Here is a 26,800-nt window from a genome sequence, read left to right on the forward strand (position 1 = left end):
AATAAGACCGTCTGAGTAAGATGGTGCTCAGTTATACAAGGCTTTGAAAGTCAAACAAGGGAGTGTGGGACTCACAACAGAGACACATGTAGCAAGAGCACCAGCTTTGGATTCAGTTGGCCTGGGTTTGGCTTCTGCCTCAGCTTGCACATTGGGTACCCTTGGGGACCTTACTTAACCCTTCCAAGATTTTTCTCAAATGCTTGTTCTCAGGGTACTTTTTGAGGTGCCTTCATATCTTACTGCCCCCTTCTTTCCCAAAGCAAAGCAGTCAGCACACAGCCAAGATGGATTCACCCCCAACCTCTCCGGGTGAGAGGAAAACCTTCGGGACCTTCTCAGGGCTGTGGGGGAAGATTCTCAGGTCCAGGGCCACTTACTCGGCCTTGAGCAGATGCCAAACCATTTGGATAATGAAGAGTGTGTTGGTCTTGCTAAGGGAGCTCTCAGGTTATAAGCAGGGGTTAGTGCCCGGACGTACGGCCAGCGAATGAAAATAATGATGATATGATGCTGTGTTCATAACATATTACATGCACTTCATATGCACCAGACACTGCTAAATGCTATGCATTAATTATGTCATTTAATCCTAAAAAGCACTCTGTGAGATGGGTACTACTGTGATTTCCATTTCATATATAAGAAAACTAAAGCACAAGAGAGATTAAGTAATTTGTCCAAGATGACATATCCAAAATGCATTAGAGATAGATTCTGATCCTAGGCAGTCAAACTTCATACATACACTTTTTTTTTTCTTTCAGGACTGTCACCCAGGCCGGAGTGCAGGGGCTCAATCATAGCTCACTGCAGCTTCAAGCTCCTGGGTGTAAGCGCTTTTCCTGCCTTAGCCTCCCAAGTAGCTGAAACTACACAGGTGTATGCCAATTTTTTTAACTTGGCTATTTTCATTTTATTTTATTTTATATTTTTTAGTTTTGTTGTAGAGACAGGGTCTCACTACATTGCCTAGGCTGGTCTCGAACTCCCAGGCTCAAGCAATCCTCCTGGCTTTGGCCCCTCGAAGTTCTGGGATTACACACATGGGCCACTGTGCTGGCCACACCTAAACTCTTAACCACTTCATTGGGCAGACTGGAGCCTCACAAGACTCTGGTCACTTTTGAAAAGCTGGAGTTCCCAGGGCTTCCCATCACAGTGGACGTTAGCTGTTTGGGAGCACCTGGACATCCATCCCTTGCCTTATTCTGTTAACAGTGCTCCCACTGCCACTTTTTAGAGAACTGCTCCTCCCTCTCCTGGTTCCTTTCACTTTGACAGAGCAGCCAATCAGGGCTCCTCATCCCCTAGGGCTTGGACTCTAACCCAGGCTGGACCGATCAGAGTTCCTCCCCGGAACTGTCACAAACTGGAGATGAAGAAAGTGCTCATTCTTTCTCCTTGGGTTTCCAGGTATAAGGATGTTACTTCAGAATTTCCCATGGCTGGGTCTTTAATCAGATGGAAAACATGAGAGAAGGGAGTCAACACAGAGATGGACACTGACTTGAGAAAGAAAAGGAGAAAGACAGGAGGTCTGAGTAAGAGGGTGGGAGAAGGAAAGTTTCTGTCTGTCTTATGCTACCTTTATTTCTGCTTATTTGAAGATTGGTTATGCTTTTTCCTTAAGCTAATACGAATTGGGTTTCTGTCACTTGAAACTGAAAGAGCCCTCGATGATGTGCCAGCCCACCTAAAAGATTTTAGAGATCTCATATCTGCTGTCTCTTAGACCCAGCATCCCTTGGAAATGTATTTGAATGCAACCCTAACTGTTTTGTTTTTGTTTTGAGACAGTCTGGCCCTGTTGCAGGCTGGAGTGCGCTGCTGCAATCTCAATTCACTGCAACCTCCATCTCCCAGGTTCAAGTGATTCTCCTGTCGTGGCCTCCGGAGCAGCTGGGATTACAGGTGCACACCACCATACCTGGCTAATTTTTGTATTTTTATAGAGATGAGGTTTCATCATGTTGGCCAGGTTGGTCTTGAACTCCTGACCTCAAGCAATCCGCCCACCTCGGCCTCCCAAAGTGCTGGGATTGAAGGCATGAGCCACTGTGCCCAGCCCAACCCTTTTTATGTCCATGGCTATTACATAGGGGTACAGACTTTTCAATATCTCATCATAGACCCGAGGTTAAGATGATCACTGAAAGATGATCCACTGCAGTGCCTTTGGCCCTAATCACAAGAATGACATTGTTGATTAGAGTGATCTTATCACCACTGACTTGTTGAATGCTTACTCTGTGTCAGCATGCTTTATCTCATATAATGCCCATATCGGTTCCATGAGAGAAAGCCTATTATTATTCCCATTGAACAGATGAAGAATCTGAGGAACAGAGAGGGTTAAGGAACAGCAGGCATGTGGCACAGTGGAGGTTCAAACCCAGATGTGCGTGACTCTTTAGAGTCCCAGCACCATGCACGGCAATCTCTCAGGTGCCATCTGAACATCATGCTACACGAAACTTGTGACAACCAGTGAAACAGAATACAAAAACAACCCAAGCTGAGACAGGCAAGTCAGCTGCCATCTTCTGATGGTCAAAGGAGGAGGAAAAAAAGAAAAGCTCCAAGAATATCGGCTTCAAAAAACAAAGTACAGGAACATAAACATTACAATAAGCCTCAGAAAAAGACTATATTTTGGAGAACCTGTTATTTAAACAGTTGTCATTTTGCTGATCCAAATATCCAGTTGTAAGATATCAGCCCCATCTCAGATCTTTGTGATCAAATGGACTAAAAGCAATGCCATCAAACAATGTCCCTAATCTGGCTGTCGGCAGATGCCCCACTCCAAGAGGTGTGAGTACTCAGACCTCCAGTAGCTACACCATTGAATCAAAATGGCGTTGCCAAGCTGGGATGGGTGGGAATCATGCAGATGGAAGAGAAGTCCTCTGGGAAACCCCATATGATGGATGGGACCCTGTTACACATTATTTCCTGGGGTGACAAGATAATGTGCCTTCTTTGCTTGTGTTCTCTTTCCCCAGCACACATGCACACTGACCACTCTCCGCCCCACTTGTGGTGCCGTTTAACCACTCCTATGACTGAATTTCCCCAAGTCTGAGGCCTCTGTTGGCCCCTATGACTTGCTGCAGAAAGATACCATCTGTTCTCACAGCCGGCCAGACATCCATCAGAGCCTCTGTGCTTCAGCAGTGGGAGGCAGGATGGAAGCAAGAGTGAGGACACGTTCCCCTGCAAGACCCTGGAGCCCCTCCTGCATTCTCCACATGCCAGCCTACCAGGCAGCCTGCATCAAAACGCCTCCAATTAGCCATCAAGGACACACCCTTCCCAAATACTGCCCAACAGGAAAAGGCAAGATCGTTAAGACTGCACCATGACATTCAGAAGCTTTTGCCACCCCTCTTGGTTGAATTTATTTATAACTCTTTCTCTCTCCATCCCTTTTCCCTCCATCCTTCCCATGTCCTCCTATGACTTCTACATCCACATACTTGATCCATGAAACACCCTCACTTCCCAGGGTCATGACATCATCTTCAATAATCAGCTCAGTAATCATCTCAGCCCTACCTCAGCCAACCACTCCCATGTTCATAACCTGGATCTTGTCATTACCTCTAATATTGTGTCCCACCTCTGATATCCTGATAACCAACATCCAACTCTGGCCATCACCTCCAAATTTCCAGTTTACTCTCTCTGGTGCTTCTATTTCAATAATTTTTGACCCTCCAGGACTTCCAGATCATAGGTCCTGTGTGCACTGGCCATCACACCTTTCCATTCCTGTTTTCATTCCACAGTCCCTTACTAAAATCAATCCCTTGCATAAACTATCCTTTGTCTCCTTCTTTTTCCATTTTGGAAGCCATCCTGGCAAAGCTTCCAATCTTTGGCTAAATACTTGCATCCAGGTGAACAGAAATAATGAAAAAGGAGCAAACACCTTGAGTGGTCTCATCTGGAGTCCATGACCACAAGCCTCGAGGAGGTGGGCATTCCTACTATATCTTCCTGTGCATTTCACTCTCCTACTCTGTGCAGTGAGCATCTCACAACTTGTCACTACTCAAATCTCCAACAGCCCTCTGCGCTTCTTCACTCTCGAATGCTGGTCTATTTCACTGAGAACATAGAAGCAATCAGATAATTATTTATCTTCCCCTAACCACACAATTCCCAGCCTCTGCACCAACAGGCTCTGTCTTTCTTCTGTCGCAGAGGGCAAAGTGTGACGTTTCTAGTGAAGATGAACCCTTCCACTTGTCCAGAGAATCCCACTGCCTTTCACCCACAGAACTTTATCCTCATTGCTATCATATCACTCTCCTGCTTCAATTCCTTTCTCTAGATCGGTACATCACACAAAAACATGCTGAAATAACATTCATTTCAACAACTACAAACAAAGTTCTCACTTCATACCAGTTGCCTCTCTAGTTACTGCCCCATTCCCCTGCTCCCTTGATATTAAAATTCCTGAAATTTTCTATAATTCTTATCTTTATTAAGTCACCTTCCATTCTCTCTTGAACTTCCTTTGTGGCAGAGTTATTGTTTTCAATTATTGGCTTCTCCTTTCTTTGTAGAAGGATCATGTGTCCCCGGTGCTTGCCATGTGACCTGCTGTGCCTCCCTGCAGGGACAGTAGATCTCCCACCCACCAGCAGTGTTGGCCATACGGCTGCTGCTATTCAACAGAAGCTGAGCAGACATGGCATGGACCACGTTTGAGTACAAGCTTTACAAAGCAAGCCAAGTTTCTACCGACAATCTTGCTCTTCCCGTTCGCCATAATAACGGCAACCCCAGATTGGAGCTACTCCTTCAGTCTAGATTTTGAAAGAAGTTACAAGGAACAAAACTGTAGCTGATCCACAGCCTCCAACAGGTAACACGACAACAACAAAACATTGCTGTTCCACAAGCCTTTGAGAGTTGAGAGTAAGTTGTTACTGCAGCCTTGCCAAGTAATGATGGTTTTCCAAACAGACTTTTGTCCCTATCACTCTGAAAAAACTTCATATATCAAAACCACTTCCATGTTACCAAATCCAGGGGTCATCTCTTGGTCCCCTACTTTATTGAGCCTATAGTCAGCACTCAATGCTGCTGATGATGCCAGCCTACCTGAAACACTTCCATTTCTTGATACCTGGAAACCCACCTTCTCTAATTTTTCTCCCACTTTCCTGGACCCTCTGTCAGTTTCCTTTGCTGGCCCCTCCTCTTTTTCAGATCTAAATGTGGAAGTTCTAATGCGCACCTCTTCTTTACCATTTTTTCCTCTAAGTAATCTCATCTATTTATGGCTTGGATTCCAAAATTAACATGTCTAACCCCTTCTTCTCCCCTGAACTCCAGGTTCGGGTATCTCATTTCTTACTCAAGATCTTCACTTGCATATCCAAACCAGTACTGTTATTCATCTACTACACCACATGTGAACCTGCTCATCCTCACTCTTTTTCATTTCAACAAATGGCACCGTCACCATTGCACACCCACTTGCTCAGGTCAAAGGGCTTGATGTCATCTTCATTTCTCTCTTTCTCTCATACCCCACATTAGATTTTTCCCAACTCTGGCACTTGCACCATTATTGCTCTGATCTAATCCCCAAATCTCCCTTGCCTGGAATATTGCAATAGTCTCCATTCTGCTTCCTACTGCTACTCCTGCCACCCCTCACTCCTGCCACAAGCTGAGTATCCAGGATGCTTCGGAATTTTAAACAATCTAATTCAATCTCATTAACACCCTCGCTCAAGCATACCTGCAAGGATTGCCCATAATTCTTCAGACAACAGTCAAAGCTTTTATGGACACCAAGGCTCTACAAGATCTAGCCTCTGGCATCTTTCCAACTCATCTTCTGTCACCTTCCCCCTTGCATATCCACTTTGTTCAAATCAGCCTTCTTGACATTCCTCAAACCCATGACCCTTTGCCCATCTCAGGACTTTTTCCTTCCTTCTATGGTTCCCTATGTCTAGATCACTATCTTTCTTTCCCTTGATAGCCTCAGACTGGCCTCCTAACTTCACTCAGATTTTACTCAAATGTCATCTCTTCTTCCCCATTCTACCTAATTAGCTACCTCCTCTCTACTATATTTTATTCCCTGCCCTACGTTAGTTCTAGTCCATAGCACTAATAGGAAACAGTATGGATTAGTGGTTAAGAGCAGTCTCCCTGGATGTGGCAATTAACTTCTCTGTGCATCAGTGTCCCCGTCTGTAAAATAGAAATCAGAATAATAGCACTTAGCCTAACATGGCTTATATGAGTTAACACCTGTAAACCACTTAGAAAGAAACATGGTGGGATGCAATGGTGATTGGCTATGTTTAGCTGACATTGTGTTCTCTAAATGCGCATTGTCCATCTTCCCCACTAGAGCAGGAACTTTGTGTTTGTGGCCCACTGCTGTGCTCCCAGCACACAGGAGGGGCTGAGGCCGTGGTGAGAGAGCCGCCTCTGAAACCCATCTTAAGAACCTATGTTCACACCTGTAATCCCAGCACTTTGGGAGGCTGAGGTGGGCAGATCACTTGAGGTCAGGAGTTTGAGACCAGCCTGGCCAACATGGTGAAACTCCATATCTAATAAAAATACAAAAATTAGCTGGGTGCAGCAGCATGCACCTGTAATCCCAGCTACTCGGGAGGGTGAGGCAGAAGAATTGCTTGAACCCAGGAGGCGGAGGTTGCCTTGAGCCGAGATCAGACCACTGCACTCCAGCCTGGGCAAAAGAGCAAGGCTCCATCTCAAAAAAAAAAAAAAAGAAACCTACTCTTTGTGTACTATTTTTTTAAACCATATCTAAGTTGGATTTTATTAAGTCTGACTCCATCCTTCCTTAAACCCAGCATTACTTTATCATTATTTTGAATCGATCTCTCATTGATAACTTATTTTAGTTTCTTCCCTTTCTCTCCCTCTGTATGAAGCAAGAGAAGATCAGGAAAACTGATGCTAAAGATCCCCTACTTGAAAACAACCATTCTCTAATTACATCTGTTTATGACAGTTTCAATCTCCATCTATTAGATTTACATAAAATGGATTATACCACCATCTGGGCTAATATTGTGTAACTTGGCTGGGGTCATTCAAAGTAAATGTCACACTCAAAATGATCACTTGTGAGTTTCCAGAATTTTTTGCTGATTTCGTCTACCCTAATTATAATTAATAATAATCTTTCATGTAGCATTTAGGTGTGTTCAAAAGCGATCTTTGCCAACCATTATTTTATTCCATCTTCAGTACCACTCCAGAAGGCAAGAAGAGGCCATGGTCATCATATGAAAATCACAGACAGGGAAAAGGTCCTTCCCCGAGTCATCTATGCCAGGAAAGAAAACATCTACCATAGTTGGCCTCGAATGCAAGCTGCCCAAAGACAGGGACCAGAAAGAAGCTCAAAATGTACCATGACTCAAGCTCAATGCTAAGCTGCCAGGGTTTGCTGTTCTCCTGCATGGTGTCATAGAACCAGAAGCAGTTACATTCTGAAAAGACCCCAGAAATCATTCTGGTTACCAGTCTCTGCTTTTCCATATGAAAAAGCTGAGTACCTTAGCTGAGGTCATGCTAGTTGTTACAGTGGATAAATCTTCAAATCTTGGCAACTTCGCATGATAAAATTACATTTCTCATAGGAGTAATTCAGGGACCCAAGTTTCTACCATCTGTGCCTCCACCATCTTGAGAGCATGCGGCTACTAGAGTCACTGTGGAAGAGGAAGAAACATGGAGAAGGTCTCAGCTGAAAGGTGGTTTTTTTTTGGCGTTTTGTTTTTGTTTTTGTTTTGTGACAGAGTCTCGCTGTCTCCCAGGCTGGAGTGCAGTGGCACGATCTTGATCTCGGCTCACTGCAGCTCCGCCTCCTGGGTTCACACCATTCTCCTGCCTACAGGTGAGAGGTTCTTACCAGCCGAGCCTAGAAGCAGCATGCATGACTTTCACCCACATCTCATTGGCCAACACTCAGTCATTTGACCAACCCCTAACTTCAGAAGGGCTAGAAAATTCAGTCTAGCTGTTAACTCAAAAGAAAGAGGAAATGTGACTGGTGACTATCCAGACAGTGTTGGCCACACCAAGCAAGTCATCTAACTTTCTTAAGCCCCATCCACCCAGTCTACAACTAGCAAGCTGAGGTTGCATCCAAGACCTCTGTTCCTAGATATGAATATCTTCTACTTAAGTTATTCTCACCTTTCTCTCCTGCTCACCTCTTTAATTATGCAAATTTTCTATTGTTTCTAATTTCACATTTTCCTTGAGTTTTATTCTGTGGACAAGAAAGGAAGGAAGGAAGGAAGGAAGGAAGGAAGGAAGGAAGGAAGGAAGGAAGGAAGGAAGGGAGGGAGGGAGGGAGGGAGGGAGGGAGGGAGGGAGGGAGGGAGGGAGGGAGGGAGGGAGGGAGGGAGGGAGGGAGGGGGGAGGGAGGGAAAGAAAGAGAGCAAAGAGAACCTGAGAGGATAAATTGTTAGTGATAGAAAAGAAGTTGTCGTGTTGGAAGCTTCCTAGCATCCTATTCCCAGCTGTAATCGATTCTGATGTTTCTCTCAATGGTCCCAGTAATAGAATATCAGAACTGAAAGGACCTCAGAAATAGCCAGAACAAAGGAAAGAATGTACCACTTTCCATTGTAGAACTCTGGGCAACACCCCTGGGCCTTCCAACAAAAAAATGAGATGATGCCTCATGCCAGGTTGTTATACAGATTAAATGTGATCATGTGTACAATTTTACCCGATGCCTGGAACACAGTAGGTACTCAATCAATGCTAGTTAGTTTTGAATCCGAATCAAATTCAATGTTGGCATTTTATAAAATGTTCTGCACCCCCAACAAAGTGAGATTAATTAAGTGCACAGGTAAGGCCTGTGAGGTGTTAACTGACCTGAGTACTGTGTGTAGAAAGCTGCAGTCACCTAGATAAATCCAGAAGTTGCCTCCTGGCAATGAGAACAAAGCCTGGGCCTGCAAGCTGCTTTCATGCGCTTGTTTCTTATGTTAGAGGCAGCAGCGTGCCTTGGGTCCACCCTCGGCTCCTCCCCTTATTCCTCCCTCTTCCCATCCTGCCCTCTGTTCATCAGATTCAAAGTCAGGGAGACCTGCCAGCACCAGCATCACCAGCCCCAAGGCAATGCCCTCCCCAATCACAGATAAATCTTCACTTGCGCTTCCATTCACTTGCTATGTCATTTTGGACATTCAATATGGTAGCCAATAGGACTCTTATTATCACTATTATTGAGTGCATTATTTTTTTCAGGGCACACTGATATTACCACCGTCAAAGGGTCTCTGCTAGCTCTGAAAAACACACCTATCTACTACCAAGGGACAAAAATGCAATGTCTCATGTGTGAAAGGCAAGTCCATTAACACTTAACCACTCCTGAACATCCCATACAGCCAGTCTTACGACACTCACACTCAGGCTGGTCCCTGAAGTCTGCAAAGATGATTTATAGCAACTTCATGATAGAGGTCTCCAGTGGTCCTGATGACTTGTACAAAGAGACCTGGGATGGCAAGAAATAGGGCTTGAGAGACAGTGATAAGATTAGTGGCTCCTGTACTACATTTTATGATGTTCTAAGGGATGAAGTAGAAGAGAAGGACGTCATGGCAAATTCACAAATTGTGTGCTACCTGCTATCACAATGTTGAAACATGAAGCTTCATTTCTGCACAGCTCCAAGCACAGGCTTCAAGGAGAAGCAGCTACGGCGGCACGTTCAAGGACTCTGTGCTGTTCATGCCCTGTCTGTGACCCACGTCCATGACATGACCTCTGTCACATACTCCTGAAGTCTCACCAGTCCAGAGAAGACAGAACTGCTCTTTCTTTCAGATTCCCATAGCATTTTTATGCACCCCTATTACCATAAACAGCACATGATACTGTAACTGCTGGTTTCATTGTCTCTGTTCCCACCAGGGTCAGGAATCATGTCTTCTTCATCACCTGTGCTAAGTAGGTGTTCAGTGACTGTTCACTGACTGACAACTGACCCATTCTTTTGCCAGATACCTGAGTGTTCCTGACCCCTGGCTCTTATGCGACATTGGCTCCCATCTCTCCGCCAACCTGGTTTCCAGAGACACCCAAGATCAAGCTTGTCTTGAGCCTGGCCCCGAGTTTTTAGGAAGCATGAGGGTTCCGACAAGCATGTTTTGCTGTGCTCCTGCACCCTGGGGATGCTTCTCCTTGTCCTACTTGGCTTCACGACCTCCACGTTTGAGCACTGGCATGGTGGCTTGGACTGGCCTAGCGTCCCCCACCCTGTTCACAAAGCCTGGGCCCAGGTTGCAGGGCCTCACAGGACAAGCACAGGGCTTGGCGTGAGAGGGCAGGATCCCATCCCCAGGTTCCCCAGTGTAGGAATAGTGTCATCTCTTGCAACTCACCGACCAACGCCACTCCTCAGTTTGTTCAACTGTAAATGGATGAAATTATACCAACCTGAGAATTGTTCCAAAACCAGCAATGGACGCAAACATAAGAGCCCTTAAAAAGAGAAAGCTGTTCCATAAAAACAGTGTGTGATTCAGGCAGCCCCGCCTGCCACCACATTGGAAAGCCAGAAAGCGCCCGGATGTGTCACCTACACCACCGTTTGGCTAAAGCTGACTCCCTCCACCCCAGAGGACACCTCCGTCCAGGCAGGGGGATTGCTGGCAGGGTGCCGTCTACACTGACATCCTCAGACTGCAGAGATTCCCACAAGTGGGCTGGGCTGAGAAGAGAGGAAGGTGTAGGTGTTTCTTAGGCATTGTCAAATAAGAGGATCAGCAGAATAGGAAATGGCAGAGAGCAGACACTGTCTGTGTTATTTCAAGCTTGTGATCACATCTCACACGCTCTGCTGAGCCAGTGAACAAAACAGCCCTTGGAAAGCTGGTGCTCGGCGTGGGCGGTGCTTGCCAACCCGCCGGCAACCCTGGCTCTGCTCCATTCACTCACCAGGAAAGCTGACCTCCCCTGAGGACATCCATTGTTGGCCTCCATGTCCTTGGGGCTCCTACCACCCATCCACTCAATTCAACATCTAGTGAACCTTTACCAAGGCCAAGCATGATGTTGATCCCTGCGAGAGCCATAGGAAAGAAGCACCCACCATCCTTGCCCTCAATCACCTCCCAGTCACGAGCCATAGTAGAGAGTTATCTCAACTACCACTTCCAGCTAGTCCTTATCCTGCTCAAGAACTTGCAATGGCTCCCTACCACGTTGGTATCAAGAATCAACTCCTCAGCCTGACTTTTAACCACCCACACTCAACCTAGGTCCACCTTCTCTTGCTAACTAGAACAGGAACCCTCAATCTCTGCAGGTAAAATGTCCTAATTGTGCCAGGACCTTCCTGTCTTGTCTGTCACTCTGTAGCTTATTATTATCTAAACCCTCAAGGCTTACCTCAAATTCTATTAGCCCAATGCTATCTAGTTTTTTTTTTTTTTTTCCTGAAGTCCATTTCCACTGATAGTAAGCCATGGTCTTGCACTAAATTATTCTCTAATTCTCTCACTCTCTCTCTCTCTCTCATAAGGTTCTGAAGTGCAGAGACTATTCAATTAAACACAATTCAACAAATATTGACTGAACACCCACCATCTTCCCCTGCCTGTATTTGTGGACGGGTTGACTGACAGGCTGATCCAGCCTCCAGGCTATTCTGTGCAGAGGGACAGCTTTCATGATAGGAAGTTTAAACTGCAACCTCATGCAAACCTCAGCACTACGCCCTGCCCTATTGACCCCTTCAGGACACCCCTGAAATCAAATGAAACCACAGCCCCTCCTCAGTGCCACCTTGAGAAATAGGAAACCATTTGTTCTCTCTGTATAAATACCTAGCATCCCAAAGGTCACATCTGAGCACAGCAGGAACCAGATGTGGTAACGCCCAGACCAGTGCTCCACCCTCCCCTAGGCAGGACTTCACAGAGTAGGTGGGGTCTCAGTGGCCGGTCCCTACTGGGGAGCAGGCTGAGCCCAGGATGGGGGCAGCACAGCATCCCGCACTCAGGACACCTCTGTCCTCACATGCGGCTTCACACCCACCCCATTTCCCAAATGCTACCCTCCCTTCCTACCTATGCGTTTGTTTCCTGCCTCTTCTTTCACCACCATCCCCCCTCACCCGGCCTTCCAAGGCGAGAGTTGCTGGGAGAGGTAGCCGGTGGGGTTTCGGGCTGCTTGCTTTTTGCACGTTTGGCTATTGCCATCTAGTGGCCATAAGGCATAAACCCGTCTCCACTCCAGGCCTTGCAAATGCCCCATTCCCCTTTTTAAAAAGTGGGAGAGAAAAAAGCTCTTTTTCAACCCCCAAAAGGTCCTAAAAACTACAAGCAAAGACCGCCAGGAAGCTTCAGCATTCTCCAGGGATCACTTGACTGCCGCCGCCCTGCAGTCTTAGGATCCGGAGCGGAAAGGACCCTTCCCACTCCAGCGCCAGCACAGGCATCAGGGCTTTCTCTAAGCGGATTGGAGGATTGCAAGGAAAGGGAGACAGAAGTAGAGAGAGAAGGGCAAAGAGGAGTAGAGGACGGGGGAAGGCGGAAGCAGTGAGGAGAGGAGGGATGAGGGAGTCATTGCAAACCCTGGGCCTATAGCAACAAAGACACAGGATGCGAGGCACAGTGCTGGGGTCATAGGGGAGGGTGTAGCCCATTGCTGCTGAATGACCTGCAGGATCTGAGATAAGAAACTTGAGCCCTGCCTGGACCAAGAGGGTGAACAGCAAGGCTCTGACCTGAAGCCAGTGTGGATACCCTCAGAGCTGCCCTTCACCTTCGTAGGGAGGATGGGGCACGCAGGGTCCCTTTGCACAGCGATGCTGGCTAGCTGCAGAGCTGACCTGCTCCCTGGAGGGAGCACACCCCCTTCTTAGTGATGTGCCATTCATCCCTGACTCTCCTTCCATCTTTCTGTCACCAAAGCTGATCTCAGGGGCCAGAGCATTCACCAGGGCTGAGAGTGAGGAGGGCAGACCTTCGGCAGCCCCAGGGCAAAAGTGGGCTTCCACTCCCAGCCATTCTAGCTTCATTTGGAAGAAATCTCTTCCTGCTGGAGGAAGAAGAAGAAGAAGAAAAAAAACCAACCAACCTGCGAGGGTTTTACCCCTTGCTTCATCTCTTGAGAAAGCTGCCAGTCCCCAGCCCTACCCCCAGGGCCGCTACCCTCCGTGCACCCCGTTAAGTGATGAGGATAGCTATTAAGTAAATTCATTATTGACTATTTCACATTAGATTCCATTTTTTTTCCCTTTGATGCCAACACAACTAATAAAAATGCACTTTATCTTCTTGGATTTATGGGATCGTAAAGCTGCTTTCATGTACCTCCGGGAATTGGGATTAAAGGAGAATTAAACATCTCCAGTGCAAAGCCTGCTCAGGTAAAGAGAGTGGGGGAAGGAATCGGAGGGGTGGGGGAGAGAAGGAGAAGAGTGATTCAAGGACAAGAAATAAACTGAAGTAAAAACCTGGCAAAAATATGGCTTTAATATATTGTAAAAGAATAAAAACCTCATAAAAAGTTATCACCAGACATGAGGAGTTCGTAATGTCGCCCATTGTGGATTCTGGGGAGGAACTTTCCGGGAGATGAGAGTCATTAAGGAAAAGTGAGCCCAGAGCTGGCGGTGAGATGTAGGGTGGAGGCAGACGGAGCCACATTGAAGGGGGCCAGCCTGGAGGCAACGAGCCGGTGGGCACCTCCTGGGCCATCCCTCCCCTGACGGGAGAAAGCCTAGGCACAAGACGCAGTGCTTCCTGCCCCTCCCTCCACCATTCCACAGGGCTCCAAGGTGAGACCAGGGGCTCAAGAGGAGAGATCTCCCTCCGGTTTTTACCACCAGCCGTGAGACTCCGACACTTCCTTAGTCTCTCCATTTCTTATTTTCTGTTAACCAGGGATAATATCCCCTGGTTCCGTTCCTCCCAAAGTCATCGCAAGAACCAAATAGAACAGTCAAGGCAAGCGAAGGAGCTTTTTTAAATTTAAATCTGAGATTTTTGAGCCATTCTTGCCATATCCTTTTCTTCCTCCCCAAATCCAAGCCAGCACCTGTCCTTCCATTTCTACCTCAAAAATCTACCTCTTCTCCTTCTCCTTTCCTCTCTCTCCAGTTCCCAGGCACAGAACCCTGTTGTTTCCACCTAGTTTACTACAATACATTCCTCATTCACATCTTCCAGGTCCATCCTCCGCACAGCCCCTGGGAGGATCTCCCAGGACTTTGAGAGGCCGAGAGGGGTGGATCACCTGAGGTCAGGAGTTCAAGGCCAACCTGACCAACATGGTGTAACCCCATCTCTACTAAAAATACAAAAATTAGCCAGGTGTGGTGGCGTGCACCTGTAATCCCAGCTACTCGGGAGGCTGAGGCAGGAGAATCGCTTGAACCTGGAAGGCAGAGGTTGCAGTGAGCTGAGATTGGGCCAGTGTACTCCAGCCTGGGCAACAGAGCACGACTCCATCTCAAAAAAAAAAAGCAAATCAAATTATGTTGTTCTTTGCTTAAAACTCTTCAGGAGCTTCTCCCAGATCTAAGGATAAAATTTAGAATCCTTAAGCTGGTCTAGAAGGCCTCATCTAGCCAGGCTTATGTTCCAAATGCATCCTGCTCTTTCGGCCCTGCTTCCTGTCCTGTGGCACATAGAACTTTATTCCATTCCCGGGCCTTCTGTGCACGCCTTCACTTTGGCTTAGAAAGCTCCCCCGGCTCTTTGCGTGGTTACCTGCCTTTCTATACTCATCTCAACCCAAATGTCACTACAAAGGCTCTTCAGTGACTTCCGTGACTTCCAACCACATACAACCTGTGTTCTGACTCCATGCTTTTTCTATATAACTTATGTCACAATTTGAGTTATATATTTACTTGTGTATTGAAATTTCATATCTGGCTGGGCACAGTGGCTTAGGTAATCCCAGCACTTTGGGAGGTTGAGACAGGCGGATCACTTGAGCTCAGGAGTTCGAGACCAACCTGGCCAATATGGTGAAACCCCATCTCTACTAAAAATACAAAAAAATTAGCCAGGCATAATGGCGGGCACCTGTGATCCCAGCTATTTGGGAGGCTGAGGCAGGAGAATCGCTTGAACCCAGAAGGTGGAAGTTGCAGTGAGCCGAGACCATACCATTGCACTCCAGTCTGGGAATCAAGAACAAAACTGTATTTCTAAATAAATAAATATCTGACTCCCCTATTAAATCATAGCCCTTGGCTGTACTGTTCCTCAGCTAAAAAATGAAAAAATAAAAATAAATTTAAAATAAAGTGTACCCCTTTATTTATTTTAAGAGTATGCCATTTGTTATTCACTACATCCCCAGAACTTAACACACAGCCCAGCTTATAATCCGCCTTCAATTAATATTAACTGAGCAAAAGACAAAGAAGCTTAGATTACTACGAAATAGAGGTTCAGGGCTTCCCATGGTTGGAGTAGGGAGAAGAGAGGATTTGGGAGAAGGCATGAAAGAGCCTCCTGGGTAAATGTAGGGCAGGAAACATAGAAGAGGAAGTCAGGAATGACAGAAACAAATGGTCAAGCTCAACCATCTTTTTCCAGGACCTCTCTCATCTCTGCATTGCCCTGTTTCATTCAGTTCATCAGTGAGTACAGACTTATGATGGGCAAGACATCGTGTTCAATAAGGTTGGGAATCCCAACCTTGCCCTCCAAGAAAGCTAAGAGCAAACGTATTAGTAGAAAGAGAGCCAGAACTCAGAGATGAGGCTTTGGATGCCACCTAAGCACAGGACACAGGCACATTGAGCCCTGGGACCTTGTCCTGGCTGCAAGGAGAGGCTGACCAGCTGTCCTGCAGAGCCTGCCAAGGCGGCCATCTTTGGTGAGGTCATCATGGCTCTGGATCTGGCCCTCGGCTTCACAGAGAAAGGCATTTACTTCTAACCAGTGAACAGAGTTGGGCAGGCTTGGAAGGACTGACTCTCCCTAACCAAACTTGCCAACAATCTAGACAGAAATGATATAGTTTAGAAGTTTGTCCCACTCAAATCTCATGTTGAATTGTAATCTCCAATACTTGCAGTGGGGCCTGGAGGGAGGAGTTTGGATCATAGGTGTAGAGCTCTCGTGACTTGGTACCGTTCTCCTGGTAGTGAGTTCTCATGAGATTGGGTCTTGTAAAAGTGTGTGGCACCTCCTCCCCTACTCTCTTTCCCTTGCTCCTCCTTTCACCATGTGAAGTGCCTGCTCCCGCTCTGCCATCCACAATGAGTAAAAACTCCCTGAGGCCTCCCCAGAAGCTGAGCAGATGCCAGCACCATGCCTGTACAGCCTGCAGAACTGTGAGCCAATTAAACCTCTTTTATTTGTAAAATATTCAGTCTTGGGTATTTCTTTATAGCAATGCAAGAATGGCCTAGTACAGTAAAGTCAATGCCTGTTAATTTATGATGGGAAACCCAATTTTCACCCAGTGAACTCCTTCCCAGTATAAGGGTTTACATGAATGATCCTCTGACTATATCTGCAGTGATATTCGTCCAGCCTTACTGCACACGTAATTGCTTGTGAACCTGTACCACGTCAAGCTCAGTTTTTCCTCTTCCCTTGGGCCTTTCCTTTAGGTGATTCGCAATGTCTGAACTACTCTCCCCTACCTCTTCCCCTTTCCCTTCATGTGGATAATGCTGGCTCTCCATTTCAATGCCTCTTACTCTCAAATGTCTGCTATGGCTTGCAGACTAGGTTAAGTCTCCCTGCTAAATATTGTAATAGTTCCTTATATTTCTGCTCAATGTTCACTCAACAAATATTGATTTGCATTTATTTAAGCTACTAAGTGCCAAGCGTTGTCTGGATATTGGAGGTACATCAGTGAACAAAATAGACACATTTCTGAGCTTTTAGGAAGTACATATTTTACACAAATGCACACACATATACATACACACAAAATGGATTTTAAGCTTCTTGGGAACATTACAAGTGTGTTATACTTCTTAGTATTCATTAATTCATTCCTTCTCCACTTATAGACCAGATTTTGCTTAAATGCCTATTCTGCCATCCAACACTATGCTTAACTCTAAGGTGCTATTGGCAGACCAAATACACATGGTCCCTGCCCTTATGTCTCACACCATGTAAGGTGAGCAACAGGCACAAAAATGAAAACACAAACAACAGGTGCTTTGAAGGGAATGGACAGGGGCTTTAAGAGAGAATAATAGAAGAAGAGTCTAGTTGAGATTGTCTGGTCAGGCAGGGAAGGCTTCTCTGAAGAAATTACATTTAGGATGAGATTGGAAGGGGATCAGGATGATAAGGAGCCAGTCGTTTAGACAGCGAGAGGAAAAACATTGTGGGCAGAGGGAACAGCCCATGAGAATATCCTGAGGCAGTAAAAAGCCAGCACATCTGTGGAGCCACAAGAAGGCCAGTGTGGCTGTAGACAGTGAGTGAGAGAAAGAATGATAAGAATCAAGGTTGGGAGGGTAGTCAGGGGCCAGATCCTGCAGGGCTTTCTCAGTCATGATCAAGATTTTGGATTTTATCCTAAGTGCAAAGGGAAGCCATTGGAATGTTTTAAGCAGTTGCTATGGGATTATTTTAGAGCAGGCATAGAAACGTGAAAACCAGTTAGAAGATTTTTGCAACAGGTAAAAGGTGATGACATCTTGACCTAGGGTGATAGTGTTAGAGATGGGATATCTTTTCGAAGAGTGAATCCACATGCCTTGGGACTACCTTGGATGTCGTATTTTTACCAGCTTGCACAGTGAATGTGCAATACAGAAGATTCAACAACCTTAATTTTCCTGTTGCACATTAATGTGTGTAGGTGCCCATAAAAATGTCCTAAGGTCCACCTTAATCCATCTTGTAGCATTTTATGTTCATTTATTTGTGCCCTAGGATGATCAGTGATCAGAAGTGCTTTGGTAACTAGTAGGTGTATTTCCTCTACGTGTTACATAAGTAATATTCTAAGTAATTTTGGATGCCCCAACACATTCCCTTATAGCTGATGCCTGATTGTTTTTCTCATAATCCCTAATAGTGTCATAGTGTTCCTTTAGTTGCCTTGCAGAACAAGTCAAAAGGAAGGGTGAATTGGATTCAGAGAAGAGACTGGGCTCCTGGAACCAGCTCAGCATGTGGGAGCCTTTGTGATCTGAGGTAAGCAGCACACCCATCTTTCAGATCCAAGCAGATCCCTGTCCTTTCTGGGGCTCTTGTTCATCCGTCACCATTATTAAGGGCCTAATATGTGCAGACACTTTCCAAGTTCTGGTGCTGCAATGATGAACAACAAAGAAAGCACCACTATGAATAAAATACTTTGAAAGGCTAAATGTGTGTGTAGAGATATGTTATCATTCCCATCTCAAGCCTGAGAGGTGCAGGGACAGCCTTGCCTTTTAGACCAGGAGCTCAGGCCTCCAGAGAGTGCTCATCTGTGAGCGACTGACTCTTCACATGACTTGCCTAGTCCCCCTCGCAGAAAGATTGAGGCTTTAAGGAAAATTTCTTAGCAATCAGCTCATGCGTGATTTATAAGTTTATGGTTCTGGGAGGCATCTGCACACTGGGGCATAGATCTCAGTAATTAATCCTAGGAGGTCCCTAATGACAGAGGAGATTGTGCTGTGTGAAAGTTGCTTTAATACTAAACAGCTTGTGTTATCTAACAAATGAGAACATTTCACACCCAATAAACATCACTTTTGATAAGTGCTACTAGCGGTCGTAAATCTGACAAATAACACAGGCAAGATCTCCCACACACTTGCCCTTCCCTGCCATCTTCCACTGGGCTCCCTTGTGCTCTGTGTCTTTGGAAAAGAGCTGGGCCAGAGCCTACCTCTGTCCTCACGCTAACCCCTCAGACTCCCAGCCAGCCACTCCATCCTGTCATCACCACAGTGCCTGCATCCAAGTAGGAGCTCTGCAGTTTCCAGGTGAATTTGGATCATTGTAAGTACAAAAGTGGATGATTCAAACAAATAAATACAGCAACACAAAACAAAACTCCCATGTCCCTGTCATGTCAGTTCTCTTATTCAGGACACATCAGACTGGGGGGGGTTGGCTTACATGATAATGATCACCCCAGCTCATCATCAAAAAGTATTTAAGTGATTAAATGTGTTTTACTGAATCAAGGAAACTGCAAAGATCCAATCTGTCCCCTCTGGGCTAATGGTGGATCTATCCTCCTTGCTAAGTGAGAACACTTTTATCTTGTACATCGTGGCCTCTCAATTACATGAGTGAGTCTATATGACCGTGGGAGGACAGAGGTTTTTTAGTTCTATCACTCTGGGACGGATGCAGCCACCAAATTAAACCAAAATTGAAAGGAATTGTGAAAAGAGAAGGGTCCTATGTGATTGCAACTGTATAACATCTTGGAAAAGGCAAAATTATGGAGACAGTAAAAAGATGAGTGGCTGTCAGGGGCTAGGAGGGTGGAGGAAATAGAGATGAATAGGCAGCAAATGGAGGACAGGAGTTTTTAGGGCAGTGAAACTATTCTGATGATACAGTAACGGTGGATACATTTAACAATAACGTGTGATACTGGCTCATCAATTGTACCAACTGGATCACACTAAAGCAAGACGTTAATAACAAGGGGAACTTGGTCGGGGGTATGGAGGGGTGTATCAGAACTCTCTGTATTTTGGGTTATGGTTTTTTGTAAACCTAAAATTGCTCGGAAAAATGCATTCTCTACTGGGAGAAAGAGAAAGAGCTGTCTGGTAGCTCCCGGGCTCGAGACCATAGATTTCTTGAAATACTTGAAAGTACCTACAGGTTTACCTTTGGAAGCACTGACCTCAATGAGTGCAAGATGCGAGCTTCCATCGACAATAGATGAGGGAGATCCAGATGGTTCACAGGTGGATTTTGACAGGTCATCTCCTGACCCACTGACCACTCTCCATTTCCTCCCTCCACTTGCATCTGTTCACACCTTAAGTGTTATATTCCCCCTGCTAGCATGTTAGCTCTGTGAGAGCACAATAGAGGTTGTATATTTTGGCCAGGCACAGTGGCTCACTCCTGTAATCACAGCACTTTGGGGGGCCAAGGCACAAGGATCACTTGAGGTCAGGAGTTCAAGATCAGCCTGGCCAACATGGTAAAACCCCTCTCTACTAAAAATACAAAAATTAGCCAGGCTTGGTGGCACATGCCTGTAATCCCAGCTATTCTTGTGACTGCAACAGGAGGACTGCTTGAACCTGAGAGGCAGAGGTTGCAGTGAGCCGAGATCATACCACTGCACTTCAGCCTGGGTGACAGAGTGAGACTTCATCTCAAAAATAAATAAATAAAACCAAACAAACAAACAATAGACTTTGTATATTTTTATTAACTGCTGTATCTAAAGTGCTTGGATCTGTGCCTGGAACACAGTAGTCAATAAAAAAAATTGTTGAACTAAGGAATAAATAAATATAATCACACACCCACCTATTCACCAAGTATTTCTCTTGGTCTTCTGATGCACTATGCCAGGAGCTGTGGAGAAAGTGAATTTGTATAAAACATGGGCTTGCCTTTAAGGGGCTTACAGTCTACTAGAAAGAAACTATCTGATTTGCAAGTTGCAGGTTCAGGCAATTCCTGATAAACATTCTAGGAGTCAGTCTAGTTGGATCTATCCCAACACCATGATATACATGTAACAGTATAAAATACCTAAGACAGGATCTGGCAAGTGGTAGGCTTTGTAAATGTTTAACAATTCCCCCTTCTTAAAAATATCTAGTACTAAATTTATTCTCAAACCCTGCTTTCTGCCTGGCACGGTGGCTCATGCCTATAATCCCAACACTTTCAAAGGCCAAGGCAGGGGATCACTTGAGGCCAGGAGTTTGAGACCAGCTTGGGTAACATGATAAGACACCGTCATTTTTTTAAAACTTAGCCAGGCATGTTGAAACATGCCTATAGTCCCAGTTACTCAGGAGTCTGAGACAGGAGGATTGCTTGAGCCCAGGAGTTAGAGGCTGACATGAGTCATGACCATGTCACTATATTTCAACCTGGACAACAGAAGGAGACCCTATATCAAAAATAAACAAAAAAAACTTCCTTCCATTTTCATAACAGTATTGCACCATCTAATATCACCTATGGGCCATTTGGCCCCACTCTTGATAAATAATAACAAAACTTTTTAATTGTACAGAGCCTTACTATTAATAAGTAACATACATAGATAGATATAAAAATTAGTACTACATCTCTGGAAACCAAGGACTGGAGTACCAATCAAATCAAATAAATACATATATACTATATATAAATATAAATATATTGCATATTATATACTATAAATATTGTATGTCATATAAATACATGTATATTTACATATGTGTGTATGTACATAAAATAAACAATATATGTAAATTGGTACTCCAGCCCTGGAAATCAAGACGGGTAGGAAATTACCTAACTGAAATTTCTAACTATCTCAAGAGAGCAAGGGGAATGAAGATTTGTAGGGTGACTAGAGTGTCAGGCTCTGTGCCAAATGCTTCATGAAGTTATCTTGGGTTTTGTTCACAATGAGAAAGTAGAAAGGAGCTGTAGCTCCAAGCTGCTGAAGAAGGGCTGGAGCTCTGAGAGATTATGACACTTCTCTGTGATAATGTCTTAGTCAGTTTTATGCTGCTATAACAGAATACTTTGGACTGGGTAGTTTATAAAGAACAGATATTTTTTTCTTCTTACAGTTCTGGAGGCTGAGAAATCCAAGACTGAGAGGTGGGCATCTTGTGAGGACCTTCTTGCTGCATCTTCCATGGAGGAAGGTATCTCACAGGATGAGAGAGAGAAAAGGCAAAAGATCAAATCACTCCTCACTCTTTTTATCAAGAACCCACTCCCATCATCACAGCATTACTCCATTCATGAGGGCAAGCCCTTGTGACCTAATCATCTCTTACAAGTCTTACCTCTCAACAGTGTCATGCTGGGAATTAAGTTTCTGACACATTAACTTTGGAGGACACATTCAAACCATACCAGATAATAATTCTAGTTTATAATAATTCTAGTTTATCTGCCAAATAAACTAGAATTATTCTAGTTATCTACCAAATAAACTAGAATTATTCTAGTTATCTACCAAATAAACTAGAATTATTCTAGTTATCTTAGTAATTCTTAATTATCTACCAGATAAACTAGAATTAAAATCCACGTCACTCTGATTGCAAAGACTAGATTATTTCCAGAGACCAGCTTATTGGAAGACTAGAAGGCTCTAGATTCTGGGAGTTCAGGACTTCTATGGATGAAGGATTAGAATTTGAATTGCACACCAGCAGCTAATTTGATAAAAGTCATACTCTTACTTCCTTTGTACCTGATAGAACGTGCTCAGTGTCCCATCAAACTGCCCCTAAGTACTTTGTGTGTGCTAGGCACTTTAAATGCACTATCTCACTTAATTTTCATAATATTTCTGTGACCTTGAGAGCATTTTTATCTCCATTTTACAGATTACTTGAGGCTTAGAAAAGCTAATTAACTTGCCTAACTTCATACAGTTTAGGAAAAGGCTAAACTGCCATTGGACCCAGATTATTTGACTTCGGCACCCAGAGACTAAATCCTCCATAGAGAATGATTTTTCTCAAGGTCTCAGGTTTCTGCTAGGCAGGGAAAGTCCTTCCCTTGGTCTAATCTCAATATTCCTTGCTGCAATAGCAGGTCATTTCCTTTCTAGCCCTTCTGTGGGGAGCCAAGAATAACCACTTAAGTCAGGTTTAATGTCATTCATCTGTGCCGGGCTTAGAACCTGACCCATTAGCCATTTTCAGTCTTAGAAGAAGAATCAAGTCAGGTTATTACCAGGGGGAGACAATTGCCTTTTCTTTCTTTCCTCCTTTCTTATTCTAAAAAGGAAGAGTAACGAGTTAGCTTCTGTTGTCAGAATATCAACAAGGGCATTTTCTGGCAGTCGGTTCATAAGGAAATTTGTCTTGTAATTGGAGTTTCAGAGGCTCACCCGGCATCAATGGCATCCACCGTATACATTAGCCTCTTCTCTATGCTAACAGATTTTATCCTAATTACTGCAGCTAATACGAATGCAGCCTGGCCAACTTTATTGAAAACTAAGCCATAGCAGGGGCTCTGTGACCCTGAGGAAGGACAGGGCAGGCCCTAGAGCCCTGCAGTCTGGCAGTGTCCTTGTGCTTTGCGGGAGCCCACCCAGCACAGGGTGTTAACACAAGCTCCGCCACAGGCTTCTCTATGAACCTGCAAGGGTCTTCTTCCCTCCAACTCTAGCCCGTGACTTTTGGACCCAGCAGAAAACCGGATCCCCCAGATTTTCCACAGCACTGCAGGGCATACTCCAGCCCCATCCTCTGCCTTACGTACCCCCACGAGGAACCAGGAAAGGAGCAACTTGCTATCTCTACTGTCCCAGACCTTTGGCTCCCCAGCCACCCTGAGAGCTGCCAGCAACCTCCTTTCTTCCCAGTGCCAGTCACCCTAAGGGGAGATGCAATTCTGAAGCACACGCAGTGATGTGTTTCGCCAAGTGAGGACGCTGGCTGGGATAGCCCTGACCAAAGCAATGGTCTGGCTCAGAATCAGGTGTGGGCAACGATGGGACAAGAGACACCCTTGAAGGAAAGACAGGCACTGAGAAACCCTTTCATAATCCCAGAGCAGAGTCCTCCTGTCCTCAGGCAGGCAGGGAATGCACATCCTAAAATGGCAGTGCTGGAAAGAATTCGAAAGAGCATCTCGTTCAACCTTCTCCTTACACAGAGAAGAAACCTTAGGCAAGAACAAGTTGTGAAGCAGCAGGTCATGCCGTTTAGCAGAGGAATCGGGCCCCCTGAGTCCACAGCCGGGGCTCTCTTCTGCTTTACAAAGCCACAAAGACAGGACCTGGCAAGGACAGCTGTGCCCACTGCCCCCAACCACGCACCCACCCACACACCCCCACGGACAATTAGCATCCTCCTCGGATGTACTGGATCCCAAGTCTCCTGCTTCTCAGTTCCCTGTGCTTCCTAACTTCTCTCTACAGAGATTATTTCTTCCTCCCTGCTCTTGTTTTCATATAAAAAGCTGAAATCTAGGTTGGGGAACTGGCTTCCCTGGATTTTCCTCAGGAGATAAAATTGCTTTCAGGTTTGGCTCTCTTGAGCCAATCTGACCCTTTCACTAACTTGCTTTTAGCATGAGGCTTGGGAGAGGCGATTTTAAAAGCAAGAAAGTAAGTCTTCCCAGAGTCCATTCTCTCTGTCTCTCTATCTCTCTCTCTCTCCCCCCCCACCCGCCCTCTCTCTCTCCCTCTCTCCCTCCCTCTCTCTCTCTCTCCACTTGGGCTTGATTTTGGCTTTCTATCCACCCTCGAATCCATTTCAAACAGCTTAAGACCCACACTGGGAGCAATGAAGTTCTTCCTAACAAATGCCACTGTGGCTTTGTTGTTCACATATAAAGGGAAGGAGGCCCTTCCTGTTCTGTATTCCAGCCTGTTGTGTTGTCCGCGTCTCATTATGTAAAGTCCTTGGTTTGTTAATAGTTTTAGTATCCTATGCATTTAAAAACTGGGTGATGGAATAAAGATGGGTCAGGACAGGCTCTGGGCTGATGCAAATTGAAACTGAAAAGTTATTAGGCTGAAGGTGTTAGGAAGAATATAAGAAAAATCTGCTGCATAAATGGAGGCAGTGCTGCCCTGCCAGGAATGCTACTATTACCAAAGCAAAAGCATCTATGTGAATTTTAGTGCTGGGTAGCGGCATTAACCCAAAAGCCTCTTTTCTCAGAAGGGCTGGATTCTTCATCACAGCTAACACTACTGAGCACTATGTTGTAGGAACTGCTAAGTGCTTCACAAGCACTATTTCCAGGATAAAATCCCTATCGTAGAGGTGCTGTTATTATGCCCGTTTCACAGATAAATTAGCTGAGGCTTGGAGATGTTTTAAAACGTGGTGTGGCTCACAGAGCTAACAAACAGGAAGTCCAAAATTTGAGAACCCAGGCTTCCTGACAAGACAGGCCAAATCCTGACTCACTTTTCTTGATCTGTTTGCTTTCTTTAAATAAACCTCCTGCCAAAGTACCTGTGAAAAAGCTGAGGAAGATGTTACACACCTAGAATAGGTCCTGGGTCTTCAGCCAACAGGAAGAAATGAACCAAAAGAGATGCACATTTTGTCATTCCATTTTGAGCCATAGGCTCTGGTTCCATCTCTGCCCTCTCTACTAGTTTGTTTCCGTGTATGCAAAAGAAGAGGGGCCAATTGGAAGGTCTCCCTTCCATCCCTGACAGTTTCCACGGATGGTCTGCGGGGAGAAGTACAGGACCAATATGGAGACAGGAGCATGGAGCTGGCTATGCAGACCTGCAGCACTGCCCCAGCCCTTCCTTCAGCTGTATCCAATGAATAGGAATTCTCCACTAAAATCAGCAAACTGGAAGGAAAGAGTTTCTCCTACTTCACTCATTAAAAAATACTAAAATGTAGAAAGCTTTCAGGTAACAGGGCTTCTTTTCTTTCACACATGTTGTTGATGAATTCTGTGTTGTCCAACAACAGCTGTACCGTATCACTCAAAGTGCAGATGGAGGGACACGGCCAAGAAAACATATCGGGGGTCTGATGATTCACGCTTTGTTCTCATGGTTGCCCTAATGTCAGAGAAGCTCTGGTGGGTGTCTAAAGCCTTGGAGAACAACAGTAGCTACCCAGGACCTCTTAATCTTCTGAATGCGTATTCTTATGAATATCATGGCAATGGCACCTAGCCAGTTTGCATAGAACAGGGACTGGCTGGACAAAGCAGCTGTCGTGCTGGTAACAACAAGTAGACTTCATAATGACATCGGAACCAGACAGTGGTGCTCTGCAGCGGACAGGCCACAAAAGGCCTGCTGTTGTGTGATGCTTCCTAGGAGCCTCCAGAAGATGGAATGTCTGGTGACCTGATTTCCTAGCACACAAGCTGTATGTTTGAGACTGGGTCTAGGGAGGTAAAAGGGGATGTGTAGTCTCTAGGTGGAAGGTCTGCGTTCAAGGCCAGTGTTTCTCACCAGAGATGATGGGAACCATGAGTGTTTATCTAGGCTTTCATGGAATTGCTGGTCTGTCGATTTCACCAACAGAGTAGACAAGCTTCTTTTGCCAGTGTAATGGAAGCACCATAACCCCACCCACCCCACCCCATCCCCATCCTGGGAGGCAGAGGTTCTCACCAGGTGGAAGAGCGTAACACAGTGTAAGGAAAGACATTCTCCTGGAGCAGACAGAGCTGAGGGGCTCCAGGGTAAAGAGAGAAATGGAGGAGTGGGCACCTGAGCACATCACAGGGTAATTACAGGATTCACTGAGATCAGCTCACTTGTTTGTCCGTTCATTCACTGATTCTTTCACTCAGCATCTACTACACTGTGCCACTCTGTGAAAGGGTCCAGGACCACTGCGGGAACTAATGCAGACACTGCAGCCCCCGTCCTCATAAAACTCACAATCCAAATGGGAGCACAGAGAGCCAAGAGGAAAATAGCAGCAGACAGCGAAGCCCGTTGAGACGAGGGCAGAAAAGAGACCTGGAGTGGGTGATGCCGCTGCCTACCCCCAAGGGATGCTCATTAGGAAGACACCATCGAAACTGGGGCTGGAGGAAACAGGGTCATGTGGCCTCTGGATGGGAGGGCTGCACTTGAGGCCAGTGCAGGAATCACTCCTCACTCCCCTCAATTCATTTCTCCAATATCTCTTGACCACATCAGCCATTAT

This window comes from Macaca thibetana, chromosome 8, assembly GCF_024542745.1.
Source record: "Macaca thibetana thibetana isolate TM-01 chromosome 8, ASM2454274v1, whole genome shotgun sequence".
NCBI lineage: Eukaryota > Metazoa > Chordata > Mammalia > Primates > Cercopithecidae > Macaca > Macaca thibetana.